The sequence below is a fragment of the Strix aluco genome, chromosome 7 (genome assembly GCF_031877795.1).
Source record: "Strix aluco isolate bStrAlu1 chromosome 7, bStrAlu1.hap1, whole genome shotgun sequence".
Lineage (NCBI taxonomy): Eukaryota > Metazoa > Chordata > Aves > Strigiformes > Strigidae > Strix > Strix aluco.
This window is the reverse complement of record NC_133937.1, coordinates 37,719,765-37,736,022: the sequence shown is the minus strand read 5'-3', so window position 1 is coordinate 37,736,022 and position 16,258 is coordinate 37,719,765. Positions and strand designations below refer to the sequence as shown.

At 50.5% G+C, this 16,258-nt stretch overlaps 1 protein-coding gene across 1 annotated transcript in view; it reads left to right on the top strand.

Moving 5' to 3' along the window:
- The first annotated feature begins 857 nt into the window (after positions 1-857).
- The window catches only part of FAM53B (family with sequence similarity 53 member B), a 54,410-nt gene continuing 39,009 nt past the window's right edge, over positions 858-16,258 (top strand). The window contains exon 1 of the mRNA XM_074831486.1: positions 858-934. The gene's annotated coding sequence lies outside the window, so the exon portion shown is untranslated. The remainder of the gene's footprint in view (positions 935-16,258) is intronic.

Sequence of the window (16,258 nt, the reverse complement as noted above, 5' to 3'; positions counted from 1 at the left end):
CTACGTGCTGTGTGTAGATCAGCCTGGATGGATGGAAAATACTGGATTTCTTCTCAAGGCCACCTCCAAAGTGAAGCCAAGTGTTTGGATGCTGCAGAGGACCCCTGGCCACCTTCAGTCTGGCAGCATTTTGCTGAGCTGGCATTCTGGCAAATGCTTCTTCCCCAAAGAAATGCTGGAAAAACGAAGGGAAAACTAGAGAGGGATTTTTCCGCGAATCCCACCAGTGGGTTCGGTGGCAGGTGGCGTGTGTGGGGGACCCTTGCGGCATTCTTGATGGAGTGCAGCTCTCCTCCTCCTCCCCCCCCCAGGCCGTGCCACCAGGAGTCACTCTCGGCCTCTGAACGCGGCCGCGGAGCCCCACGCGGGTCCGCGCTCACCCGCGGCCGTGAAGGCGCAGCGCCAGCCGCCGACCCTTGCGCTCCCCATCGCTCCGTACCTGACCGCGCTTCTTCGATTTATTTTTTTATTATTATTTTTAATCAATTTTGCGGTTTCTCCCTCCACCCCACGCTCCTTCTGGGCGATGTCTCACCCCGGAGAGGCCCGTCCAGGGGGGCTCTGCCCTCCCTCCTTATCCCCCCCCTTCCTCCCCCGCTGCGCCGGGCCCCGCCGCCACCTCCCGCCCCGGGGAGTGTGGGGGGAGCACCGCGGGGCTCCGCAGGTGCGGGCCGGGCTCTGCCTCAGCCAGCCCCGCTCAGGAAGTGACAAGCGCATTTCCTCCTCCCTCCCTCCCCTCCCTCCCCTCCCTCCCCTCTTCCCTCCCTCCCTCCCCTCCCTCCCCTCCCTCCCCTCCCTCCCTCCTCCCTCCCTCCCTCTCTCCTCCCTCCCTCCGCCCGCCCCGCCCGCAGCACGGCGGCGGCGGCGGCAGCGGCAGCGCGGCTCGGAGCGGCCCCCACAGCCGGCCCGGCCGGGCCGCGCCGCCGCCACCACGGTAAGCGACCGGGCGCGGAGCGGGGGACTGCGGGGAGGGGGGGTGCGGAACGGACAAAGGGGCGGCGGGGCGCCCTGGGGTGCGGCGGGATGGCGGGACACACACACGGATGGAGGGCAGCCGTGTCCGTGTGTGTGTGTGTGTGTCCGTGTGTGTGTGTCCCCTCACTCCGCCCTAAGCGCATCCTCGCTCCGCCCGGGCGGAGTGGGCTGAAGGGGCCGGGGGGGGCTGCCCGCCTTTATGCCGCCGGGTCCACGCTCCCCCCCCGCCCCAACCCTGGGGACGCGCAGGTCGTGGCCGGGGCACCGCGGTGTTGCGCCGTTGGGCCGCGGAAAAACCGCCCGGAGCGTCCCGAGGGAGCGAGGGGTGGCGGTGTGTGTGTGTCCGGCGTCATGTGCCCCCGGCCGGGGGGTGCCCACGGGGGGAGAATCGCCCCGGGGACCCCCTTTTCCCGAGGAGAGGGGCCGGGGGGAGGGCGGCCTCCCCAAAGCTCCGCGAGCCTTCCTCTCCCTCTCGGGTTACTCAGCCTTCGCCTCTCATTCCTTCATCCGAAGGGATCAACACGTGCTTGCCTTTCTCCGGGCCGAGAGTGGCGTTTAACCGCTGAAATTTGGATTGTTGGCGAGCTCGGGGTGAAAGTCCCCGGGCTGTGGGGGGGCTGCAGCCCAGGGGAGCAGTGGAGGTGGTGGGGTATCGCTGGGGAGATGCTCTCCATCCCGGCCGGGGCCGTCGCACGCGTTTCCCACTGTGCCCCGCCACGCTTTTCACGCCTGGCGAAGCGTGTGCGAGGCAGCTCACGACGGCGAAGGAGGGGTGTGGGCCTGGGGCCCCCCCAGGACCATCCCTCCTACCTTAGGAGAGTGCCCTGGCAGCGAGTTGTCCTAGAAAGTCTCTTAAGTCTTGTTTCTCCATTCAGCAACACCAGGTTATTCAGATCGTACAGCACGTGAAAGATTTCACGTATAGCTGTACGTGAAGATTTCGTGAATAAGGGTTTTCTCCTCAACAATTTTAATTCACTTGACGGAGAGAGTGAGTTTGCGACAGCGCGGTGCCTGTCGTGGGGTAGTGCCACCGTCTTTCTGTGCCGTGTGGTCTCCGCAGATGCTGGTGTACCTTGGCAGCACATCCCCTCCTTGGGAAATCCTCTGGAGTAAAAAGTAAGCGTAATTTGTTATGAAATAGGCTGATAGACCAAACTTCAGTTTGCGATTGAAACCAGATGTGCATATTTTCCTTTTGAATCCTCAAACAATAATAAAAGTCTATTTTGACAGATTAAAAACTCCTTGCAAGTGGCAGAGGTAGCAGCGTCTTGTGATAATACTGTAAAAACAGGGAGGGCTGTGAGCATCTCTGCCCGCTTCTCACCGCTATCGGGTATCTCCGAGCACAGGAGGCTGCCGCTGCCTTCCCTCCGATCGCAAAGTGCAGATTCCCTCGGCCCGCCTCTGACGCGGGCAGAAATATTTACCAGGGCTTGGCTGAGGGCTGGAAATAGAAATAAAGAAACCCCAAAACAATGTAGATAATGTTTCTAGAGAAAATATTTGGGGTGAGTCATGAAACAGATTAATTAGAGTGATAGTAAAAAACCTGAATTTCAGAGTGGTTTGCTCTGTCCTTACCTGTCGTGGCTCAGTGTAGGTTTGAAGAGAGCTTCTGATTTATTTCTTCATTTTTAAAAGTCCTCCGGAGCCTGAGGATGCTTGTGGTGGTGGGTGTGTTAGACCTGGCTCTGGCATGGCTGGGCTCAGGGGTGCAGGATTAGGGCTGTTCACCCCATGCTGGAGGCACTTTACTGGGAGGAGGATGCAGCCTCTTCACTTTCAAAAGTGTGGGGGGGAAAACCCAACCAGAAAAACCCAACCAAAACAACTTGCCGTGGAATTGTTTCCTCCTTTCCACTTCAAAGGAGCGAAGGACACTCGGCCGAGCATGGCCCCGTGGAGCACGGCCACGCGTGCCGGCGGTTTTGCAGCTGAATCCCTGGATCCAGACTTTCTCACTTCCAGGTTCAACCCAGAGGAGGGAGGGGAAACTTCTGTGACTTCCAGCTCTGCACAGGGCCAAGGTCTCCAAGAACCACTTCAGTTATAGAAAGCAGATGGCCTTGGGGAGGAAAATCAGTAAGAGCTCAGGCTGTCAAATCCAAAACTTTGCATGTAAAATCAGGGCAAATCTATTCAGTGGATAATTGATTTCTGTGGGTAAGATCCAGATTCTTATATATGAAGATCTAGCAGACTGTGGGACAGAGCTAGCACCAATGTGGGCTAATTTTCAGTTATGGATACCTGCATAAATAAATACATGTGCATAAATATGCAGATAAGTAAACATATACCACTATAAATCCCCAAATCTATTTCAGTTAATTATATGTAATTAATTTTTTTGGTATCAAAGGCGTGCTTCACTTTCAGCAGAGGTGTAGGTAGAACAAGACATACAACTTTTTGCCAAAACACCTGTATTTCTGTGCAGAACAGACATGATGGGCCATGTCCTGAAGGGGGATGGAGGGGAATGAGGTTCATCCAATTTGTCCATTTTATTATTACTGGTTGACTTCTGATTTCTCAAATGACATCTGTGTGGTTTCAGGCTGTTCTTCCTTTTACTTCCTTTCTTGTAATGTATAGAGTTTCTTTTCTCGATCTTCATCAGGATGGAGGTAGTTTGTGCTTCCCTTGTAAAATCTCAGGTAGAAAAGAGGACACTCCAGGTTGAAAGGGCAGATTTTGTTCCCTTCCCCCTCCCATATCACATGGTTTGTAGAATGGTTTTGCTGGGAAATAGCCCTAATGAACATTAATCTGTGGCAGAGCAGACTTTGGACCAACGGGCTGGGGCAGGGTGAGGTGCCAGAGATGCTCATAGCTCTTCGGAGAGCTCAGCCCGGAGGGGTTGGGTCTCCTTCCCTCTTCCCAGGGGAGGGGAGAGGGGAAGCAGAGCCTTTGCATCACCAAAACTCTCTCCTAGAGTGAAAATACCTCCAGAAGGACAAGCCTGCGTTTTATTCCTGCAGCTGTGGGGGACCAGGCCAGCAGAGGAGCTGGGGAGGTTGTTCCTCTGTAGCTCCTCAAGCAAGCTCTCTTTGTGGCTGACTTTTTTTTTTTTTTTCTCTTTTTTCTCCCAAAATGGGGAGGAGGAGGAAGAGGAAGCAAGCCTGCTGACTCGGGGAAACAGAACAAAAAAAAAGGAGGTCTGACGGGTGGCGGAGGGCTGTGACTCTCGTGGCGGAGGGCTGTGACTCTCGGCGGTCTCACGTGCCTGGTCCGAGGTGGTGGTGGAGCGAGACAGTGATAGCTCTTTCTTGGCAGGCTCTGCCGGCATGCCGCGGTTCGCGTTGCAGGGGTCCCCACAGAGCCGTGCAAAAATATCACCAAAACAGCTCCTCCAGCGCGTCTGCTCCCCGGAGAGCTAAATATAAACTAATTGGGCAAAGAGAAGGGAATTTTCCACCGGGCTACTCATCTGTGCCTGCGAGCCTGCTGGGTCATTAAGCCTGACGAGCTGTTCCCCCCTGGGGAACCCCCCCGGCCGAGCCCGCTCCCCGCCAACCCCATGGCACAGCACGAGTGCCACCGCTCTCTTTAGAGATGAGACTTTCCATAAATTCCTCAAAAGCGGTCGGGGCAGCGGCAGACCTGAGCCCTGGAGCTCTGGTTCTGCACTCAAGTATCCCTACGAGCAGTGGCTGTGTTATAATTATGAAAAAGGGCTTTTCCAAGGTCACACTACGCGTCCAGCTGCCCGCGACCCAGCTATTTGCTTAGAGCAGCAATGCAGAACATGGCTCTGGTACAGTGAACCGGAGAGCAGATCCTCAGGCTGTTTTGCTTTTACAAACTTTTCCGATTTGGTTGCCTTTAGAGAGACAAAAATTCCCAGGCAAGAGCTTGTTTCTGGAGCCCCACCAAGCTGGTGCGAACTCAGATAGTGCAGGCTGTGGACACGTGAGCCTTTAGTCATGAACAGGTGAAGTAGGTATTGAAAATTAAAAAGTGTCATCACACAATAGATTTACAGCTAGAATTTCTCCTGACTTCAGCTGGTTGATCCATGAGTTTTGAAGTTTATGATGTTTGATATGTTAGATATGTAATATATCTCATCTTCTGCATCTTAACACAATGCTATGGAAGATAAATAAGATTTATTATGTTCGAAGTTTCTGTTGAAATGCACAGAAGGAGGAAACTGTGTTATACTGACCTGGAGGAGCACTGAAGCCTGCACGGAGCACGGCAGCTCCTGGCACCGCAGGCTGTGGGTCCCCATGCAGGTGGGTGGGGGGTACCCGTGTGACTTTGGCTCCGTAATCGCTATATTTGAGTAATAGTTTTAAGGACTGGTTGAGCGAGTGCAAAAAATCCGTTCTGGTGCATTGAGTTTCTATACCCCCCCTTAAAAAATATGCCGAAGGGAGACTTGGTCATGGTTTTTGCTTTTAGAGGATTAAATAGAGCAGCGTCACTGGTGTCACTCCTCTGTAGTCCATTTGAAGCATCCCTTGAGCTCTATCATTCCCGTATTTGTGGATCCTGGCCATAGCTTTTGCTTTCAGCAGCCAGAGTTCAGGGCTTGCGCCGTGCGGTAGGTATGGGACCGTAGTGAAAGAAGAGTTTTACTTTGTGGCCATTTTGTGCTTATATATCGTTACGTCTCCTAGGGTTTGTAAAAAATGAAATCTGGCAAACTTTGATCCGGCAGCTGGAAAACCTGCTCTCCCTCTCTTTGCTCAAACCAGCCCTCGAAAGGAAGGACTGAAAATCTTTTCGATGGCAGAGGAGAAGCAGGGCTTGGGGGTGGCAGTGCAGAACAATGCTGCTGTCAAGGTGCATCAGCAACTTGCTCGGGTCTCAGCAGCTGGTCTGGACTGGGGGGGTTAAGAGAAGCATCCCTCATCCTGCTCCAGAGTCCAAGGTATCCTCAGCGATGAGTTAAAGCTCGTTATGCACTTAACTTGCATTTAAGAAATTTCATTTTTGCCCTTTTCCCCATGACGACTCTTGCAGTGACCCAAGACAAGCCTTCGTGCTCCTCTGCCTCAGTTGCCCCAGTTGTACAACCACCGTCATCGCTATTCTGCATTGCTGGGAAATGTTAGGGAAGGATAATGGCATTAATGAAGACAACTAGTGTTGTCTCTGGATAGGACAGCCTAGCAGCACAGTTAGGCTAGGTGACGGTAGCAATTCCCTCTTTCAAGTGATGTGGGAAAGTCACAATACCTGTGAGTTTTGTATATGTGTGCTTACCTTAACGTTACTGAAAACAGCCTCCCAGTGTGCTGGGTAATAGTTGTCAATGATATGAAATTACTTCAGGTATATATATTATTAACCTCACTATCGCATGCTTTTTTGTCCCAGCCATTACAAATGAGTGTTCAATAATATTTTTGAAAGGACAAGTTTTAATGCTATTTAAATAGATGCCAAAAGCGAAAATTGTGTGCCAAAGATGAAGATCCATTACAATTGCAAAGATACAGAAAGCATTAAAAATACCCACATTTGATTTTGTAGTCTCTCTGTTAATTCAGAAAAAGATTATCTGTATTGGACTATCAGTTGTGTTATAATTGAAATACAGTGCGATGGATGGTACTCCTTGAAGTGAAAGCGTCGTGGTTAATGAAGATTTACAGTTACCGATAGCTTCATTTAGAAACTATCACCCACATTTTTGGTTACTCGTGGTTTATGTTGTTAATAGAAGATTACTTTTCCCGTGGAGGTTTCAGGTGATTTGTTAAGTATTTTAAACTTAACTTTTTAAAAAAAAATTTTTCAGCTCTTCAATGTGATGGATCATACTGTTGATGCCCTCCTTGTGCCTGTCTCTTGTGTACCCATCAAGGTTGGCAGGTTAAAAAGGAGCTGTGTTAGAGCTGAAACACGAGCCCGGTTTGTCAGCCCTCCCTCCTGGTCCTTGCATGTGCCACCCCAGTGACCGCGCTGGGACACGGGGGGTGCTGGGCGCAGGGTGCAGCAGCTCACATGAGGAATAGGGCCGGGAGAGCCGTGCTCCTGGAGACTGCTCTGTGTGTCACCAGTTTTAGTAATTTTCCAAATTAATTTTCTGAATTCTTGCTGGAGCATGTCTTTTAGAAAAGCCATCCGGTGCAGAGATAAAAACGTGCCATGGATTGAGAACCCTCCTCATCCATTTATTATGCCGGTAGTTTATTGCAATGATAACTGTCCATGCTGTTCAGGAAAAAATTGCACTTTGCCCTTACTCTGGATCTGCGTAGTTTCACCTTTCCACCAACTGGATGTACCCGTGTCTTCAAGTCCCTCAGTTACTCCTGGGGTCTGCTCCAGACCTTAATCAGAGGTGGCAGAAGGCTCCAGATGCCTGTAGTAGTCACGGAGTGCAGAGCACAGAGGCAATACTGTCTCTTCTCCTCCTGGAGATCCCCAGTTTACCCAGTCCACACACACTGGCAATCCCTTGCGCAGTGCAGCAGCCTTCAAGGCGAGTGTCTTTTAAGCAATTTAGTTTTTTAAGGCATATCTTAACATCTCAGTTAAAAACTGCTGGTTGCTTCTCTCTGTTCTGTATTGTCAAGTTGTTCTCCGTATTTAGTGCTCCGCCAGTCTTGAGTCACTTACACAGCACTGATTTTCCTGTTTCCTTTCCAATTACTGCCAGAAATATTACATGGCATGAGGTGAAAGTCTAGTTTCTGTTGAAGCCAATATTGCCAGTTTATTTGCAGGTCTGTTTGAGACATGTCAGTTAGTTATCGATAACTGTCATCCATCTCTGTGCGCTTTAATGAAGTCTGTTTTACCAGCACTCCTTTTTACCGGCATAAAGACGTGAAGGGAGATGAGAGCTCTATTCTCGGTGTTGGTAACTGTGCTTCCCGACTCTCCGTCCTTGGGCTGAAACCTGAGCCTTGCAGGGCTCGTTTTCTCGGGGCCGTCACATTTACCACACTGGCTTGTGCCTGTCCTCTGGGAGTGTCGGCAGTGATGGCTCAGAAGACTTTTTTGGCGTGATCTTATAGAAGTTGAAGGTCTAAATTATTTGGAGCTGTTGTTTAAGAAAGATCTATATTTAGTGCCTGCTGTTTAATATCATCCCAGGTTACTCTTGACAAACATGACCATATCGTTTTACCTTCTCCTTAGGATGGTGTTATATATTGACCATTTCTCCCTTTTCTGCATTGTGACTGGTGTTCCTGCCATTCTTTCTGACTATGCAGCAATATTGTCAGTGGGACTTCTTTTTGTCCTTAAAGTCTGTAAAAAAACGTTATATCTGCTTTTCTAACAGAGCCTGATGTTTAACTTGCGGTTTCATGCATTTTAAGGTGGTGTCATTATTTTAGGGACTTCATAATGATTTACAAATTCTAGGATTCGTTAATTCCTTCACTCAATAGTGTAGCAAGTTGATACTTATTTTTCCATGTGATGAAGGTGGACATTTTTGCTGCCCTGTTTATTATACTGGGCAATCATTCATGTTTGTGCACTGACAAAATACCTGGCGCGATTCCCTTCCCGATAGCCTGCTGGCAGCTTTGGAGCCGGGATGGGATGCAGCATTTAGGTCAGTTCTCCTCGGGATGCCGTTTCAGCAGGGGGTTTCGTGGTTCACACCGTGCTGGTGCAGAGGCCGACCCCTCTGTCCTTTGGGCTTCCTGTTTCCACGGCACGGAGGATCTGTTTCTCCTCCTGATTCTCACCTGTGGCGTGGGAGGAGGAGGAATGTATGGAGAATATTCACAGATGGAGACTCTTGGGGTGGAAAATGCAGACTTTATTTATTTTTTTTTCCCCCTTTACTGCATGTTCACACTGTCATAAATGAGCTCGAGGAAGACTGGGCAGGACAGTGTTTCTGCCAGCCCAAATAAAAGCAGGGACTGTTTTCATTTCCACTTACTTTTTTTTTTCTTTTTTTTTTTTTTTTCCCCTCGTCTCCAAGACAGGCTGCAAAATCTGGGCTTTTATGGGTGCCAAGCTATAGTGGGGTTCATCCCACTCTGACTGCATGGAAATTGGGCACCTACAGGGGATGAAGCATCCCAACGCCGGGAAAATTGTCCTCTGCAGCGTTATTTCTCCAACTGGGAGATCTCCTGGTGGGGTATCTTGCTCTGGGGCAGCGAGAGCCAGCTCGCTGGAGCTGTGCCCGTACCCCAGGCTCGCAGTGGTGTGGGGGGAAACATTTCACTGCCCGGCCCTCAGGGAGCCCCCAAAGGAGCCAAACCTGCAGGAGGTTTGGGCTCTACGTGCTGCTGACACCTCGCAGGAGCTGAGAGTGTGTTATAGCCACAGATTCTGTATTATTCCAGCCTCGCAAGCGTCTCTCTGCGATATTAAAAACACCAGCTGAAACCCAAGTCCAAACTCTCGATGAATGACTCCGTGGAAATGCTGTCGGGCGCGTTTCGGTGCTGCTTTGGCTTTGATTTAAATGGTAAATATGGTGAGTGGGTGTTTGCTTTGACTTCTTCCTTGTAGCGAAAGACTTCCTTTGAGGGAAGGGGAAGCCTCCGGTACTATTCCCTATCACAGTGTTAGACCATTCTGCCCATGGCTTGGTCTTGGCGATGCCATCCCTGTGTGCCCAGGCCCCGTGCTGCCAGGTTTGCCCAGCAGCAGTGGGAAACCCCTGATTTCCCCAAGTATGGGGGATGCCTTGTGCCCAGGGCTCTGCTCGCGCGTGTGAATAACACTCGCAGAGCCTGGTTTTTCCATCTGTATGCGGCGTGATTGTCTCACCCAGCTGGGATGATGCTGCAGGACATGCTTGACTTTTGAAGGCATCTCCCCCTGCCTGTCTCACACTCTTAAGCTCTGTTCCCCTCAAAGCTTCCCAAAATCCCCTCCAGCTTTGGCCGCACCAGGTTTATGTGTTGGAAATAGCCTTGCTGTGCAGCGGGTGGTCGCTGGAGGAGGCAGGGTGGTTGCAACCCATCGTCTCCTTGCCCTGCTGCATTAGGAAGAGCGCCCCGCTCCTCCTCCCACATTCCCCCGTCTCCACCAGAGCTATCAAAACTGGCTCCTTGGCAGCCCATGCACGTAGGAGCCGTCTTCTGGTAACAGATTGTTATGTATTTAATGAACCCGAGGAAAACAAGAAATTTGAAGGCTGTGGGGCGATACAAGTTTGCTGTTCAGTCTGCCAAATTCACGCTAATTCAGACAACTCACAGATGTTTGGCTCCTTGTTCGTTAAAGAGATTTATATAAGATGCAGGGCTCGGAAATTTATTCCCGGCATGCCAGAGAGATGGAGGTGGCAGCATCGGCAAAGGTTTCCCGGCCCCGGACTCCTTCCCTCCCTCGGCAGTCGCGCTGCTGCCGTACCTTCCTCTCGCCAATGTTGATGGCAACGAAGAGACAAACAGCAGGGAAATGTGCCTTTCAGTCGCTAGGAGGATTAATAAAGGCTCTAGGTTCGTATTTCAGGAGCCAAGGAGCTCTTTGAAAGCTATTTCTCAGCTGAGGAGTGAAACCCCAGAGGTTGCCCAAGAGCAGAAGTAGTTTGGTCTAATGCAAACAGCAGTCTTGTAGGGTTTGCAGGTAACGGTGGGCACTGTGTCCACCCTGTGTGGGCACAGAGACCGTCTGCTGAAAGCATTTGAAACTTTTAAAATGTTGCCTGCCTAGTTCAGGTAGATAATTTCAATTTTTGGAAGGGTCTAAGTGATCATTTTGCTGGGCTTTACATGAGCGTTCTGCAGTCTTAGGGTATTTAGCCATAAAAGAGAAATGGTAGGAGATGATGTGAAGCCTGGCAATCAGTGCATATATCCAGCATTTCCCTACTTTAAATCCAGATATTTCTTTAGGGGCTGTTGGCCTCTACTGATTCTCCAGCTCAGCCTCGAAAAAGGGAGAAATCTGACTTGGAAGCAGTATCCAAATCTGTTCTGAGAGCGATGATGGTGTTCTAGCACTTAGCAAGCTTTCCTCAGTTACACTATGAGATGTCCCAGATCTTGCTCGTACTTGGTCCACATGGTGGTTTTTTGGTGGTCACTTATGAGTTGAAAGCGTCATGGCTGGCGTTGCAGTGCTGAGCCCGTTTTGCAGCTGCAAGACAACCTTCTCGCAGAGACCCCAAGAGCTCTGGAGCAAGGAGGCCTGGGCTGGCCAAGAAGTGCCCTTAACCCTCGAATGATCTGGCTGTAAGTAGGTGGACAGCATGTTATAGAGGTAGGTTAAGATGGGTTTATGTGCTCTTTGAAATTGTTTATGCTTGAGAAGTGAGTCTGTAAAAATGGCGTTGTGGGGCTGCGTTTACTGTCTCCGTCTCAGACATTCCAGGTTGTATATGGGCAAAAAATACAAGGAAGAAACAAGAATTGGTTTTTGTGTCTGTTTACTAGAGCAGCACACTCCAAGCAGTAATTAAAAGTAAACCTGGACTCTGCTGGCGTGTTCAGCATCCCTAGTTGTTAAGATTAAGCAGCCAAAGCAATTCTCAATTCAGCAATTCCTCAGCTTTTGGGAGTGTGGCCAACACTCACAGTGTCTCACAGACCATTGCAAATTCTTGTAATAAATCTCACAATTGGGGGAAAGGAAAAGTAGAAAGGTGAGATGGTTTGTTGGATGAGCAGGCTGGACTGTTGCTGCTGCTGCTCTTCTCCAGAGAGAACCCTTGGTCCAGTATTTCCAATATTCCTTGGAGATATTACTCAAGATTAGCAGCGGTCTCCTAATGACTGGATTAGGCAATGATTGCAGGTTTGCTCAAAGAGGACGTGCCATTTCTACAGGTGTTTTTCAGACTAAGACTGTGCTGTAGGATGTGTCTAAACGTTGGCACTGTGCAGAAATATTGGCAATGTCTATCCCCAGGGCAGCGTGGCTGCTGGGAGGGCTGCGTTCCTGTGGGGTTCCCTGGAACCAGTCCTGCCAGGGCAGGAGGACGCTGGGCTCGTGGGGCTGAGCTGTGCTGTAGCAGGTCTGGGCTAAGCTGGTCTCAGCGTTGCTCCACGGCAAAGCAGTGTGCTGGGGGTGCAGCCTCACGGTGGAGCAGCTCATCAGACTATGTGAGGAGTGAGTCCTTTGACGGTCTGACATTGGTCTTCCACGAGAATTTATGTGTAGGCTGAACGTGCAGTCAGGAGGTATCGAAGACCCCGTGTTAATGCTCTGAATGTGTGTGCTCTTCTCTTAACTACTATGTGTGAGTTGTCGTGCAGCGAGCTGGGTCCTGTGTCGTCACTCCTCACATCTAATTGGCACCTCTCCGCTGGAGACCAGCAGTCTCCCCGTTCGCACCTCTCGCTTGCCGGTTGCTGTTTTGCAATGACTAATTTTGCTCTCTTCTTTTCCTTTTCAGTTGCCAGGGAGGAAAAGGCAAAGTCACTGCCAGCACCATTTTCTTCAAGCTAAGATGTTGAGACAAAGCACCTCTGCCCCTACCCCATCCTTTCAGTCTCTTTCCACTGCTTGTGTGTAAGGGAGTCTTTCCCCTGCCACTCCTATTCCCTAAGAGCACGGGGGCAATAAACCTGATGTGTTTTACTCAACTAGATGGTGTGTAATTTTCCTTAATTGCTCTTATTTCTTTTCGGTGAGAGCTTGCACGCAGATGAGGTCCAACCCAAATGTGCAGGTCTATGTGTGAGCTTCAGGCTCTCCCTAGAGACTGAGGGTGTTCGGACCTGTGTTTTGGGGCTCAGGGTGCTTGGGGACCCACTGCCTTGTGTGACTTTGGTGTTGGGTTGAGGTAGTGCCCAGGCACTTGGAGCCAGGGATCGGAGTGAAATGATAGATTTTTTTATTTGCTTAGTAATTAATTTATGGTTGTGGGCAGGACCCTGATATATCTGTTGCTCCTGGTAGTGAGTGTTAACCTCAGGCCTTTGTAAACCATGTTGCACGTGGCCATCCGTGGTGGCTGCACGTCGTATTTTCTGTTCCTGACACGGCCCCTCGAGACGGGTGCTGTTGGTGGTAAACCTCAGGCTCCTTCTAGCTGTGGATTTTATTAGTGTGGCTGTAGAGGTCGGCTGTGTCTGGGCTGCCCTGCGCTGGCAGCTCTGCGGCGCACTGAGTGCTGGGCTGCGTTGGCGAGAGCCTCCGTTCCTGTGTGAAGCCGTCGGTCGTAAGCAATGAGGTGATGAAGTTCTTGAAGCTGCGCAGACCTACGGAGCGATGCTCATCTTAAACACAACCCATTATTGCTTTCCCCTTTGCTATGCCGGCCGTTAGAAATGTTAAGTGTAGGCAAGTCTTTCCTTATTAATTAATGCTGAAAGTGTGTCTTTATCTTGCTAGCCCTGGAAAAGCCTAGTCTGGCTGCAAACAGGAGGCAGAGGAGAACATTTCTTTATTCCTTGGCTGGTAATTTCCAATTACTTGGAGCGTGTGGCAAGCCCAAGTCCTTGCCAGGCAGGAGGGGAGCACCACGCAGGACGCGTAGTCTCCTGCACCAGAGCCCTTCTCCTGCCCCTCGGCAGGACTGTGCTTGCCCTTCCAGGAGCTGGGGAAGACCCTGTGGAGCAGAAGGAGGTGACTGCAGGCTCAGGGTGAGATGGGGCAGTGCTGCAGCCTTTCTGCTCTGAAGGCTGGGCAGCCTGGGGCAGCTCTTTCCTCTTGACAGAGTCCCAGAGGACGATCCCGACACGGCTGCATCCGTGGAAATTTTGTCCTTTGAAGTCACGTGCGCTGACTCATGATCCTGTTTACTCAGGACTAGTCCATGGGGCATTTTCAGAGCGTAAAGACTTCTTCTCAGGCCCTGAATGGCATCTTTCATATTTATTGGTGGGTTTTACCCCTTATATAAAATCGATACTCGGTAATGACATGGAAGAGTGCTCAAGCAAGGGGAGCCAGCTGCCCAGAACTGAGCACCTCTCAGCCCTGCTGCAGAAGGCAAATCACTGCCCCGGTGAGGAAATGAGCCCACACTTAGCTACATGCAAATGACAGGCTTCAAGGATTTTTTCCAAATTCATAATGCAATAAATAAATCAAATGAAGATGTACCTCTTGGTTTTGTCCAAAGCACTGATGGTGAGACAGGCTGTGCAATGAGGACACTCAGTGTAACCCCAAATCCCTCCTAAGAAGCGGAAGGATGGGGAGCGGGGCGTGATTTTTAGTTTGGATAAAGATTGTAATGTGATGATGCTCTGTAGAAAGCCTTAAACCCCACAATTTTCAATTGCAGTAACCAGTTTTGGCTATTTCCCCAAGTTCCTTGTAAGTCACCTGTAGCATTTGGAGGGGGGTTGGCCGGCTGGGGTGTACCTGGGCTCCGCAATGATCTGTCTGGACGGAGAAACCGAGATTTGTGTAAGAGGAGGGGAATTTCTGTTTAATTGGTAAGAGGGGGAGGGTGGTTAAGCCTTTGAAACATGCTCAGAGTTTGGCCCAGAGGGATTAGGTTTGGTTCTTCAGACGTGTGTGTCTAAACTACATTAATTAAACTCCACGATCACAGCGGCTCTTCGCTCAGCCCGTCATTTTCCACTCGGAGGAAGCGAGGTTGGCGTTTTCCACTGCCAAGCTGCATTTACTGCTTTTCCTCTCGGAGAACCGTTTATATCAAACTGCTGTGTCTATCCTTGCTCGTATTTGTTGCTCCTTTGTGACATTTGCAAGTTGTGAACTGGTGTTACTGAGCCCTCCTGCCCCGGGATAAACCTCGGGGCAGCAGCTGCCAGATGATGTGCTGAGCTGGGAGACTTGGCTTGCTCCAGCCTTCCCTCCCAAAGCACCTTGTGCCTTGGCTCTCCAGAGCCTTACAGCCAGAGTTTGCGGTGTAGTGATGGAAATATTTTTTTGCTGAGCCAAAGCGTGCTCTCGGTTGCACCATAGCGTTTTGGAATGATGCTGCTGGTGGCGAAGGAGCCAAGCCCACAGCTACGCCAAGGATGAAGGCTGGGCTTGGGTGTTTGTTCTTCCTCCTCTTTCAGAGTTTGGGAGGGGTTTGGAAGTGGCTGCCTGGAGAGGGATGGGCAGCTCTTGGTTTCATTTGGAAAATAAAGGTCAGGAATGCTTCCCTTTTCCTCTTGCAGGGGTTTAAGAAAACTTTCTGTGCAGTCAAAAGGGTGCCTGAATATTTCTTCAGGCACGGCACAGGGAACAGTGCTGGGGCACAGGGTATGAGGCAGGGTCCTGTGTGGGTCGTGGCTTTTTCACTGAAGGCTTTGAGCAGCCTTAAAAATTCAGCAGGGGTGGGTGATTTATATTCCGAGAGCGATCCCACTGTGCTGCTTGCAAGGTGTATCAGTATGCAAAATACAGCTCCGGCTCCTCGTTCCTGTGCGTCCTTTCCGCCTGTAAATAGGTTTTATGTCAGTGTGTGTGTCTGGAGATGGATTATTTGAGCTGGACAGGGGTTGAACGTTTTCTGTACAGAGGGTGGTAGTCCCACAGCAGGTGGAAATCTGTGTGATGCTGGTCCCCAGTCATCAGGAAGAGTACTGCTGGGGGTCAGACGTATGGGTACACGATACTGGTTAATGTTCAGACTCGCTCCAGCTGTGGCAGAGCATCCGACAGACAGTTTGCTAAATCCTGAGGTCTTTTCCATATGCTTCAGTGTGCTTAGAGTCCCCTGTGGTAGCACCACTTGTGGTGTGGGGAGTGGGACCTCCCTACAGGGAAGGACCGTTTGCCCACGGTGAGCAGCTCTAGGGCTCTGCTCCTTGCTGGTACCTTGTAAGGAGCATATTTGTTCACAAGTGTTACCTTTCAAGCCTGTTTGAAAGTTGGATCATCTGACTTACCCTTTTGGAGGGTAATTTTTTTCCAAGCCCAACACTGCGATACTGTCCAGAAAGCAGCTCTAAGAGAAACCTCTTTCCACCTCTGCAACTGCAGAGATCACAGAGGCTTCTTCTCAGTCTGTAGTTTGAAGCGATACCCGTGGAAAAAGCATGGTTTGCTAAAATTTGGGGATTTCCATCTACTAGTGCTGCTCATGGGTGCTCCATGCAGCTCAGGAGACCGTGTCTATCCCAGTGGCCGTGGCCTAAGTCGAAACTTAACCTTGACGGAGGGGTGGAGATAGTTCCTTTAGCTGATTGCAAATGAGGAAATACATTTAAAATAATTAATGGTCCCCAAAGAGTATCTTGTTATTAGCATGAGTGTGTGTGAAAGCCTCCAGACTATAAATACACAGTAGTTTCCTCCTCAGAGTCGATAGGGAGAACATCCTGGGTCTGCAGAAGTGTTTCTGTCCCGCAGCACTTGTTTGCATCAAGAGGACATGACGGGGCAGGACCGTGCTGGGTCACGCCGTGCGTCAGGAGCCCGGTGAAGCAGGATGGGGAGCCAAAGATCACATTTCACTGGAAAGTTTTCCTTTTTA